Source organism: Ursus maritimus, unplaced genomic scaffold (genome assembly GCF_017311325.1).
Source record: "Ursus maritimus isolate PB19 unplaced genomic scaffold, ASM1731132v1 scaffold_5, whole genome shotgun sequence".
Classification (NCBI taxonomy): domain Eukaryota; kingdom Metazoa; phylum Chordata; class Mammalia; order Carnivora; family Ursidae; genus Ursus; species Ursus maritimus.
In genome coordinates this window covers 24,481,485-24,493,163 of record NW_024426663.1, presented here as the reverse complement: position 1 = coordinate 24,493,163, position 11,679 = coordinate 24,481,485, and the positions used below count along the sequence as shown (strand labels likewise).

General features: G+C 39.2%; 1 long non-coding RNA gene across 1 annotated transcript in view; it reads left to right on the top strand.

Moving 5' to 3' along the window:
* Window positions 1-10,174, top strand: part of LOC103677143 — an 89,345-nt gene extending 79,171 nt beyond the window's left edge. Inside the window, exons 4-5 of the long non-coding RNA XR_572325.2 lie at window positions 3,282-3,490; window positions 9,912-10,174. This is a non-coding gene — a long non-coding RNA (uncharacterized LOC103677143). The remainder of the gene's footprint in view (window positions 1-3,281; window positions 3,491-9,911) is intronic.
* Window positions 10,175-11,679: the final 1,505 nt, after the last annotated feature.

The following is an 11,679-nucleotide window of genomic DNA, read 5'->3' as shown; positions in this document are numbered from 1 at the left end:
TATATATCTATATGTAGATATATATATATAGAGAGAGAGAGAGTGCGCACGCAAGCACACGCGCAGGGCAAACCAAGTAACAGACTCTTAACTATAGAGAACAAACTCGTAGTTACCAGAAAGGAGGGAGGTGGGGAGATGGGTCAAATAGACGATGGGGATTAAGGAGTGCACTTGTTGTGAGGAGCACTGGGTGTTACACGGAATTGTTAAACCACTATATTGTATACCAGAATCTAATATTATACTGTATTATGTGTACTAACTGGAATTAAAATAAAAACACTTAAAAAGAAAAAAACCAGTGTCTGTTGTCTGATGTTGTCAATGTGCACGAATCATACTTGTCATTAAATATATATAATTTTGAGGAACCTCCATACTCTTTTCCAGAGTGGCTGCACCGGCTTGCATTCCCACCAACAGTGTAAGACGGGTCCCCTTTCTCCACATCCTTGCCACCACCTATTGTTTCCTGTATTTTTGATTTTAACCATTCTGAGAGGTGTGAGTTGATATCTTATTGTAGTTTTGATTTGTATTTCCCCGATGATGAGTGATCCATCATGGTGTCTGAAAGTCTATTCAAACATATAAATTCTCCTACAAATTTTTACCATATTTCCATCAACTCTTATGTTCCTAACAGTAGCCTCTGTTAGGACTTTGTCAATAGGTTATGGTTTTACAGTAGGGTAAAGGAAGTGTTCCTCAGCCAGACTTAATATCCATTCCCATAAAACATTCAGTTAAACTTAACAGGATTTCTTTAGAGAATATCAGATTAAACATTACAACTCTCATAATCCTATTAACTCTATGTTTTTACATTCTCTCAATCTAATTGTAACCGGCATAGGGCTTCACCGATGGGTTTTGGTACCATAGACTCTTAGCTATAGAGAACAAACTGATGTTCCCCAGAGGGAACATAGGTGGGGGGGAGGGTGGGTTAAATGGGAGATGGGGATTAAGGAGTGCACTTGTGATGAACACTGGTGTTGTATAAAAATGCTGAAACATGAAATTGTACACCTGAAACTAATATTATACTAATATTACACTGTATTTAAATAAAAACTTGAAAAAATAAATACAATTTTTTTGGAAGCCTTAGATTTAGAATAAAAGATTTAAAAAGCAAATTGCAGGAAAGCAGGGATATAATGACACAATCTTTGCATGAAAACCCTTTGGCATTCTTTCAACAATTTTAAAACTTATCATTCAGCAAGAGAAAGTCTGTGTTAATACAGACTCTGTGCTTTCAGAGAAATTAACACTTCAGCAGATGTCAATGATGCTTTTTTTCGCCTTCTAGTGATGGCCTTGCTCAAATTCAGGCTTTAGAGCAAATTTTCTAAATGCACATCCATAAAACATTTATGGACTCTAATGAAGACGTATTGTAGGAAATGTCTAAGTTACCCAGTTTGGGGGGAAAAAAGAGAAAGCAAAAATTAAATGCAGGGGGATGAAATAGATGAATGCCTGTGGTTGACGCTACTGTTCACGGGTTGTTTGTTTTTTTAAAGTCCTTAGATTAGAGCTTTCTTTATAGCATGCCATAAATACATCTTTCTATTTTATAATATATGTGCTACTGCACCGTGGGTGACCAAAGGGAGTTTTTCTTGTTGACTGCTAACTGTCCATCTTACTGACAGTGCTGGAAATGAACAGGGATGCAAACCTGAAATAAGTTATCAATCCTGGGGAGATTAATCTGCTCAGAACTGAGGGTCTCCATTGCTCTGAGACTGGTCTGGATCAGTACAATTATAAGGTCAATCCTGAGAGAGAAGATCCAGACACTGGGGGAGGGAGAATAAGCACAACGCTGGAGACAAATTCAGACAGTCAGAAATAGTAGGATGCTCTGACCTGGAATGGTATTTTCAATAACTGCTTCATTCTTCCTTTCTTTAGATGTGAGAGACATTGTAATTGGATAGCATAAATACACTCAGCTTTAGCCTTTTTTTGTTTCCCCTCTGTGAGTCAAGGGAACGCTAATTGTCTAGGGGTTAGAGATATCTATTATTAATCACCAATGAGTTCAGAAAATACAACCTATTTTAGGATCCATACTCTAATTTTCTCATTTTCCTTCGGGTAGGGAGAGAGCAAACCAATGGCACAAATTCAAATTCTTGTTCCACAAGGGAAAACAATGTCCAAGAATCAAATTGTTTTTCTTTGATCACCAAAAATAATCCGAGCTCCAGCTGGTCAGTTTCCATTAGGGATTTCCCTCCTAGTGCAAAAGCTGAGGAGAGGAAGGTATGAAACATAGCCCTTGGAGAGAGACCACATCACCCTGCCGTCCGCTGAATCCACAGGCTAGCACATACATGCCAGGGAGGACTCTACAGGAAGGATCTCACGGCACTTTTTAAATTCCCTAAAATCTACAATGCATGGGGCTTCTTCTTACTGTTACAGACCCAAACCCTAAATAGCCTGGCAGTTTTCTGGCCAATCTGATTGAGGCAGCCAGATTAAATAATTCAGTTCCCAGATGGGATACAATGGACGCGAATGACCTGGTTTGGTGGCTTGCAATCCTCCAGCTGACATACACGGTGCCAAATCTCGACGTCATGGCAGTGTTACAACTTTTGGAACCACCACGTGCAGTGTCGGTTCCATGGAACCTAGGCGGGCTGCCGCCGTTAATGAGTTTAGTTACACACGAGCTGCTGGCTCACATCCTCCTTGATGGCCAAAAATCCAGTGAGAGCAGGAGTAGATAAAAGACAGTGGGATTGTGAAGGGTTGTCCGGAGTCACGCCTTCATAGCGAAGGAGGAACAGGAATATCTCAGGAATTAGTGAAAACTGATCATTTCCACGTTTTCCTCAGCCTCAGTGGGGACTTGAGTTAAAGCAGCCAAAGGATGAGCGTGGCACTGGCACTCTGATTGGGTCTCGTGTTTCTCAGGAATCCTATTAGAGTTTTCACTTGCAGCGTCCTGGGGAGCCAGCCAGGCTGCCCAGGAGCCACGCCTCCCGGGCATGTTCCGGTTGGCAGAGCGGCCAGAGCCGCCCCAGCCTGGCTGTGGAGACAGGCCCAGTCCGCAGCTCAGCACGGCCCTGGTTCCAGGCATTTTCGGCTGTGGAGATTTAATTTCTGTTTTCAAAAATATCCCTGAAGCAAGCAGTGGGCAGTCCCTAAGAGATCGCCTGTATATTTTCCCTTTCCTTCTATAGTGTCCATATCTAAATAAGAGGGTTCTTGTTTTGTTTTGTTTTCCATACAACACTCGACTCGCGGTAAAGTTGTGACAGTTGTCGTGAAAACTGAATTGGAGGAATCAAGTCACAGATTGAGCTTTTACCTCAACCACTGTTGTCATTGCTGCCCTTGGAACTGCAAACGGTCCAGGTACACACCATATAAAGCAGCGTGTTTATGAAGATTGAATTTGTCACTATAACCTGAACATAAAAAATGAATGTGCAGCCCTAAGCAATTCTAATCTACCAAGGTAAAAAACCATCTAATATCTTTATTTAAAATATAACAGAAGGCATAAGAAATTCAGTGTGAAAAATAGTGAAGCAAGACAGAAAAAAGAAATGGTCTTAAATTGAAGCCAAATTTGTATTACATATTACAAACTGTAATTTTAATTGAAATATTTGAGGAAAAGCAATGTTCTATGGTGGTCGGAAGATTGTTTTAGTTAAGATTTTATCTACATATTTAAAGATTTTCGGAGGCCTAGGTGGCTCAGTTGGTTAAGCGTCTGCCTTCGGCTCAGGACATGATCCCAGGGTCCTGGGATTGAGTCCCACACCCAGTCTGCTCCCACAACCAGGGAGCCTGCTTCTCCCTCTGCCTGCCCCTTCCCCGACTTGTGCGCTCTCTCTCTCTGACAAATAAATAAATAAATAAATCTTAAGAAAAATAAAAATCCCATTTTAAAAAAATCAAGATTTTCAGAATGCCTTATTTATGTAGATACAGAAGTGGGAACTAAATGATCTTGGTGGGGGGCTTTGTAAATCTATAACTTGATAGTTTCTTTTTAAAAAATATTTATTTGAGAGAGCGAGCAAGTGAGCATGAGCAGGGTAAAGGGTAGAGGGAGAAGCAGACTCCCCCCTGAGCAGGAAGCCCTACCCTGGGCTGGAGCCCGAAACTCCGGGATCATGACCTGAGACAAAGGCAGACGCTTAACCGACTGAGCCACCCAGGCGCCCAGAGAGTCTCTGTCTTGATAGTCTACATGCCTTGTATAGCTTGGAGACTAAAATGTCAAAAATTATACTAGTCTCTTATTACTCTTTATTCACTCTTTAATTTAAAAAAATCCTTCTTGGCCCATTCAAGAGAGTTCAGTAGAAAGTACTTAAGTTCAGAGCAATACCAAGAATGAGCACTTACGGACACACTGGAGCAGTGTGCTGGGATTTACAGATACTGGATTTCACTGTAATTCTCTTTCTCTTTCTTGCTGTCTTCCCTCCTGCATCTAGTCTTATGCAATATCTTAACCCCATCATGATTAAGATTTTTTTAAAGATTTTTATTTTTAAGCAATCTCTACACCCAAAGTGGGGCTTGAACTCACAACCCTGAGATAAAGAGTCGCAAGCTCTACCAACTGAGCCAGCCAGGTGCCCCTAGGATAGTTATTCTTGACAGTAGTTTGGATTTCAAAATCTTTAAAGGGTTCTTGAATTGTTAAACAAGGGTACAAAAATTGTTGTTTGGTACAGGAGAAGAGGGAATTCTCAACACCTGAAGGTGTCAGAAGACCCGCAGTGTCTTCAAGATACCTCAAGGAATCCCCTGAGGGTGGAACTTTCTAGTAAATGACACTCATATGAAAGGCTTTTGAGAGATGACCAAAGCAGTCCCGGACACAACCCTCTTTCTGACTTGAATACCTGTGTCTTTGGTCCCCAAGTAGGCCTTGTCCCTCATGTCAGATTGCTCTCTCTACAATCTCAGTAACTACCTTTTTTTTTTTTTTAATCTATCTCTATTTTCTCCACACATCTTCAGACTCTGGGTCAACATGACACCAATTATATACACTCACAGAGACTCAGAAGCTTCCTGACCTTCATTTTCATCTTATCTTTTCTTAATAATTATGGCAAAAGGCAAAGAAAATGAAAGTTCATGAAAACAGGGAAACACTGGGAAGGGTATTGAGGACAGATACGCCGGGAACTAATATTAGATACAGAACGAGACACTATTATTTAATGTTCAATCTAGAATATGCCAGAATACTCAAAACACAGAAATTTCATTTCATTGAATTATTTTATCAAAATCAGACTAAATGAGCCTGTCAGAAAGGCTGCATCCTCCCAGTAATTTCATATGCCATCGGTACTGTGATCCTTAGCAACGGGTTGTTATTATTAAGTATAAGGCTCCGGGATAATGCCTACAGTGTCCTCCTATTCTATGGATATTTTGAAGAGATATGCTTTCCATTCTGGCTGCCAAATAAATAAGCAAACACAAATTATATAAAAACAGTCAAAACCAAGCAGAAGTTGTTACATTAACCCCCCTGAACTGTCACGGATCTTCATGTTTAAAACACTGGTGATCCAGTATATTCCATTTGCTATTGTACCATCAGATGGGCTCTCACAGGTGCAGTTCCTAGCGCTGGCTAGCACTGCTCAGAAATCTGAGTGTTCTCAGTGTGAGCAGAGAGGTTCAACAAGGTACAACCCTATAAGCTTATGTTCTCCTGGGGATGCAGGGGAGGTGTTTGCTACCCAAACTCAAAGGGTATGTAACTGTCCTCTCCAAGTTGCTCGCCAGGGCCAGCTCCAGGCAAAGATGTGAAGCAAGCAAAATGGGCTTTTGGCCCTCTAAGTGTTCTCCCTTTTATTCTTCCCCATCTGTAAGCATTCACTTCCCTAGGCTTCTTAACCCTGTTAAAATTTACTCTTAGAAAAAGAGTTCCTAGAAATCTTTTTAAGTCACAGTATGAGACTGTGTCACCTCTCCCTCAGTGATTTGTATGTTAATTTCTAATGCTAATTATAGCAGGAAATGCTCTGCCCCTTTTGAGGAATTCCATCCATCACTGAGCAAGGTTAGGAAGAGATTTCTGAAGGAAACAAAAAAAAGCCTTCTCAGCACTCTGGAACACACCCTGAGTTCACAGGCGTGTGCACACACACACACACACACACACTCACATACAGTGAGGTAAAAGGAAACATTAACATGGATCCCCTCTCTAGGGTATGTTAGGAGGCCTAATAGCATTCATGTGTATGTTTCTCATTAAATTCTGTTCTGCAGCAAGTCAGACTCAAGAGAGAGGTCAAGTAATTTCGTCAAGGTCACACAATTACTCAATATGAGATCTAGGATAACAAGCTCAACCAGCATCCAGTCTCTTTTCTTCATGTATTCGAATTATTTTTTGTTGATTTGAATTTGTACTGGAAGGGTTAATAGGCCTGAAATCCACACAAAAATAAGGCAGAGACCAAGTGAGAAAACTTAAATGTAAAAGCCTCTCAGAAATACCAGAGGGAAACCAGACTGATTTCAATGTCTGAAGTCTTCATTTTTTCCCATTTCTAAAGAGACACCTCATTTTTCATCCCTGTGTCATCTCTTGCTTTGGTTAACGGATGGTGTTACTCTGATTACTGATGGCTCTCTCATAACTTCTGTGCTATGAGGCATGAAACATTACACATCACAAGACCTTCTCGCCATGGAGTAACTAAATATTTATTTCCCTAGAAATGTTCAGCAGGGTCTGGGTGCTTTGTTTTCACACTTTCCAACTTTTCCTCCTGATTCATTTCATTATTACTATCAGCATTTTATTACAAAACTGTTTTCTTGAAGATCATAGGCAAAACTATTCTAGAGTCTTTTCATGAGTGCTATTGCATTCTCTACTCCCTATTGATGTGAGCGTCTAACATTAGATGGACGTAGAGGTACTCAGCACAGGTTAAGAAGCCCGTGAGGTTGATACTTCTCAATGTTTCACCTTCCTTCTTCATTTACTGCCCTTTAGCTACTTATGTTCACCGCAACAAGGTTGTAAACATTTCATACCCCAATTATTGCTGTATTAAGCTAAGAGTATTTTAAAACTACTTAAATCGTTGACTTCTATCAGCAAGGCAAGTTACACAGTTTGGAAATTGTCTGTTTTCATTGATGTAGCAAGTATTAGTGACCTCCTACTACATATGCCATGCACTGTTCTTTAGTTAGGGGGCAATAGTGAACATGAGATGTGTCTTTGCTCTCCAACAGACGAGTTGGGAGACAGGTATTAGCCAAATGAGAATGCAAAAGAATGTATGATTACAAATGGAGGTATGTGCTCTCCGAGGTAGGAAAGGAGGGAGGAAAGGGAGGAAGAGAAGGTAAGGAAGGAAAGAAAGGACTATCTATGGGAGCTTCTAATGAAAGACCCCGGCCTGGAATGAGAATTTGAGGAAGAGAAAGCTGCCAGAGAAAGAGGAACCTCAGAGCTGGGATCTGAAGGATGATTAGTGTTGATATGGGGAAGTGGGGTAGAGAAGAGCCTTACGGACAAAACAGCACAGTCAGAGGTCTGGCATTTGGAAAAAGAATGGAGAATTTAGAAATTGAGAGAAGGCAGTTTGGCCTGAGCTCACAAACCAAATGAGAGAGTGATGATTAATGAGACTGGGGAGATAAGCAAGGGCCAGACCAGGTGGACATGTGAGCGGAGGTGAGGATGCTGTTCTTCAAGAGCAATGAGAAGCTACTGCAGGGCTTTAAGCGTGGGGGTAACATGATTGATTGGCTTTGCATTTTGAAAAAATTCCTTTCTGTTCCTGCCAGACTTTGTGCTTGGTGAAAGGGAACTCAATTACCAATTTTGTTCTCTAATGTCCAATTATTGTTAAGATGTGATGGGAGAGCAAAAATGAGGAATGTGGTCTATATAATGCTATTAGGAAGTTAATTCCTTCCTTCTGTCCTTGATTTGATACTATTAAAGCTGGATTATTCGAATAGATAAAAGCTACTTGGAAAAGGCATTCACGGGGCGCCTGGGTGGCGCAGTCATTAAGCGTCTGCCTTCGGCTCAGGGCGTGATCCCGGCGTTATGGGATCGAGCCCCACATCAGGCTCCTCTGCTATGAACCTGCTTCTTCCTCTCCCACTCCCCCTGCTTGTGTTCCCTCTCTCGCTGGCTGTCTCTGTCTAATCAATCAATCAATCTTAAAAAAAAAAAAAAAAAAGGAAAAGGCACTCACGAAGTTTCACTTATAAAGATGTATAGAAAACTTTGAAATCTCAAACTGAGTGTGAATAAAGAGTGATAAATAATAACCGATGGCCAAATACAGATTTATAAGCTAGAAGCAAATTTCTTTCTCAAATGAATATAATGCTGTAGAGAAGGCATGACATAATTTCCGTATTTACAAAGATATTCTAATTACCTGTGGAATGTTTTCCTAAGATATATGGATGTTTCACAGAAGTACAGGATCAAAAGGAGCCTCTTTACCCAGGTGAAGATCGAAACATACTGAATAAATGTTTATATTTCTCTCAGTGCAAAAAAGAGGCTCATATTTAGTGATTTTTTTCATTTATTAAACACATTTGTATGCATGTCAACTCTATGTCAGGTGCTGGTTCTGGAGATAGAGCAGAAAACTGTCGAGAGTTTTTGTTCTTATGAGGCTTTTATTTTGGGCGGGTTAGATAATAAAGAGATAATCAAGGCGATGCAAGATATATTAGATGGTTCAAACAAAGGGGGATGGGATTTCAAGACTGGGACTGGGGACTTGATAAATGCCTACCTATAATTCCTTAATGAATAATCTATAAATAACATTTGTAACATCACTGCTAGGAAGGTTTTCTCTCACTATACTTATACCTACACACGGATGTATGTATGTATGTACACATATACATGCATATGTACGTTTGTATTTGGAGAGAAAACTCCACCAATGAGGTGGCATTTGAGCAGGTCAGAATGCTGACACCCTACATCAAAGAAAAATTTTAAAATGCCTGTCAAGATTTTCTCTCCACTCATTGGGGAAAGACACACAAGGTCACTTTAATTGTTGATTTTTTTTTTTTAACGTATGTTTTCTTGCTACTCGCTATTGGGAAATCACACCACTGCTGGCTCACCCCCAGCTGCCAACCCCTCTTCTGCTGTGTTCGTCCTTGCTGGTGGCTGCTCTCCTGGCTCTGCCTGCAGCACCTGCTGCTCCATGATTGCGGCCGCTACGAATAGCATGTTTGGGCAAAGATCCACTTCATTTGCAGCGCGCTTTAATTATAAAAGAACTTTTAAAACTAATGTTTCCTTGCTAATTCCTTTCTCAAACTTGGTTTCTCTTTTTTGTTTAGCAGATGTGTTTTCATTACACACCCATTTGGCAATTTTGAAACAAGTTCACAACAGAGCCCATTTCCTAAACAAATCTGCACAAATATGCAAACTGTGAACCTGACATTCGGCTCTACAGCTGCGATAACTGAAGAATAAATAGTTTTAAGAATCACCATCATGAGATGGAAAATTAAAATTCATTTTCAGGGCACTATCATCACATACTCTTACCTGTCTTGAGTCCCAGAAACAGAATGATATCGTATTTGTGTATAATAGCAGTGATTTCAAAGTATTTATTTAGAAATGTACTTCAATTCAACAGTACGAAATGTGAAACTATGTCAAGTCAAATCTAAGCACATTAAAAATTGCTTTCATTGCTTTTAAAGTTACAAATGCCATTGGCTATTCTATAGAATTCTCTTTAATGGATTGAATTATTCAAAGTACACATGTGAATTTGTATTACAAGCTGTATCTACTGTGTTAATAAATGAATTCATTGATAAAAAGCAATGTGAGTGAAATACTAATCTGAGGTTATTTTATACAGGGCATCAGAATAAGGAAGCAAAAATACAAAAAAGAACGTGGCAAGGCACACTCACTCAAAACTGGCATTTGGGATGCGACTGAGCACAAGCAAGCACTGAAGAAACACTGATATCACGGGGCCTCGATTCTCCTTGTAGATTCTTAAGATTCAAAAACCCATGCAAATAAACAGTCTACCTTCGGGTTTGCGTAACTTTTGATAGTGTTTGATAGATTAAGCACTATGTTAAGGAAAATCAATAAAGTTGACATCTCACTGTGGCAGTGATGTCTCTTTATACTCTCTCATTTAAAAGGAGTATATGTAAGGTTTAAATTTTCATTTATTTATTTTTGGACTAACATTGAACTCTCCAAGGGGCAATTCAGGAACCTACTGAAAAATATTGATGTGATTTAAATACTTTTGTTTTTCTTCTGTGGACTTCTAAATGGCATGATGCAGAAAGTTTGATTCAAAAACAGTTGTTAAATAGGGTATGAGTTGGATTCATGACTAAAACAAGTTAAATTCCCTGAAGGAGTTATTAAAGATAAATTATGAAGGATAAGTCACATGTAGGAAGATAATTCACACATACAATTTTTTTCCTGTCCTTTTATAACCCATGTCAGTGAAAGGTAAGGTCACATTAGAAATATTGCTGTTACCCAAAGATAAAGAATATGGGAGGGAGATATTGAATTTAGTGCCCGGGTTTTATTCAGGAGTAGGTGTTGACTCTTGGAAAGTCACTTTCCTCCTCATTCATAGGGTCCACAATGTTACAAGTTGCCCTTATTTGTCTGCTGAATAGCAATTTATGAATAATTATAGATTTTCCAAATTTTTAAATGTTCAACTATAGGAGATAGTAAATGCTAATTTACCCCTTGGTTGTGTTTTCTTTTCATATTAAGTTCCATCAAGGTTTAATTCTAGTTAAGCTGAAATGAAAGATGCACTTGAGTGTGGTATCATGTCAGTGAGAAGGGAGCCTGACAATTAGGTGATAGCTGGAGACTCATACTACTCTTGCGTTTCACCCATTGCCATATGTTGCTTTGGTTCAAATTATATATATATATATAAAAACATGCTTCATGTTTACGTGAAATGGAAAAGGAAGGAATATTTTAGTAGCCTTTCCAGATAATTGTGGGTATTCTTTTCTGTTCCCATACTAAAACCTGACATGTGATAGTTTTTTAAAGATCAGTTGGAACATAGAATCTGAAATTCTATCAATGAGCTTTTCAAGAGATTTTGTTATATGAAAATCCCTATGTCTGTCTTATACTCCGAATAGATCCTTTACAGATGTGTGGTTGATTCTGTAGCACCATACATAGGTTGCTTGTAAAATATCAGTTCAATGAGTTATGGATATTTTTCAAATGCTAAGATATTTCACTTTACAGTGTCAAAAAATCACATTAATATTCCCACAAACATCATCAGAAATATCTTTAGGTATGGGGACACGTTCAAGCTCACAGTGGTGAGTACCCTTTTCCAAAACCAATTTTTACTTAGAAATCATATTTCATCACTTTTAACAAATATTAGGGGTTGTTTTTCTGAATTGACACTGTTTACTGTTTACTTCATTTTTGAAAAAAACTTGTGCCAAATACTCTGCTGTGTGGCCATAATTTGTCTGTAGCTACTTTTTTTTCTTTTTGGAATAAAAATGGTGTTCCACACAAACTGTCGCATAGGTGCTTTTCCTGGAGAGTCTACCATCATACTTCCACGTTCAGTAGGAATGCTTTGTAAGTACTTC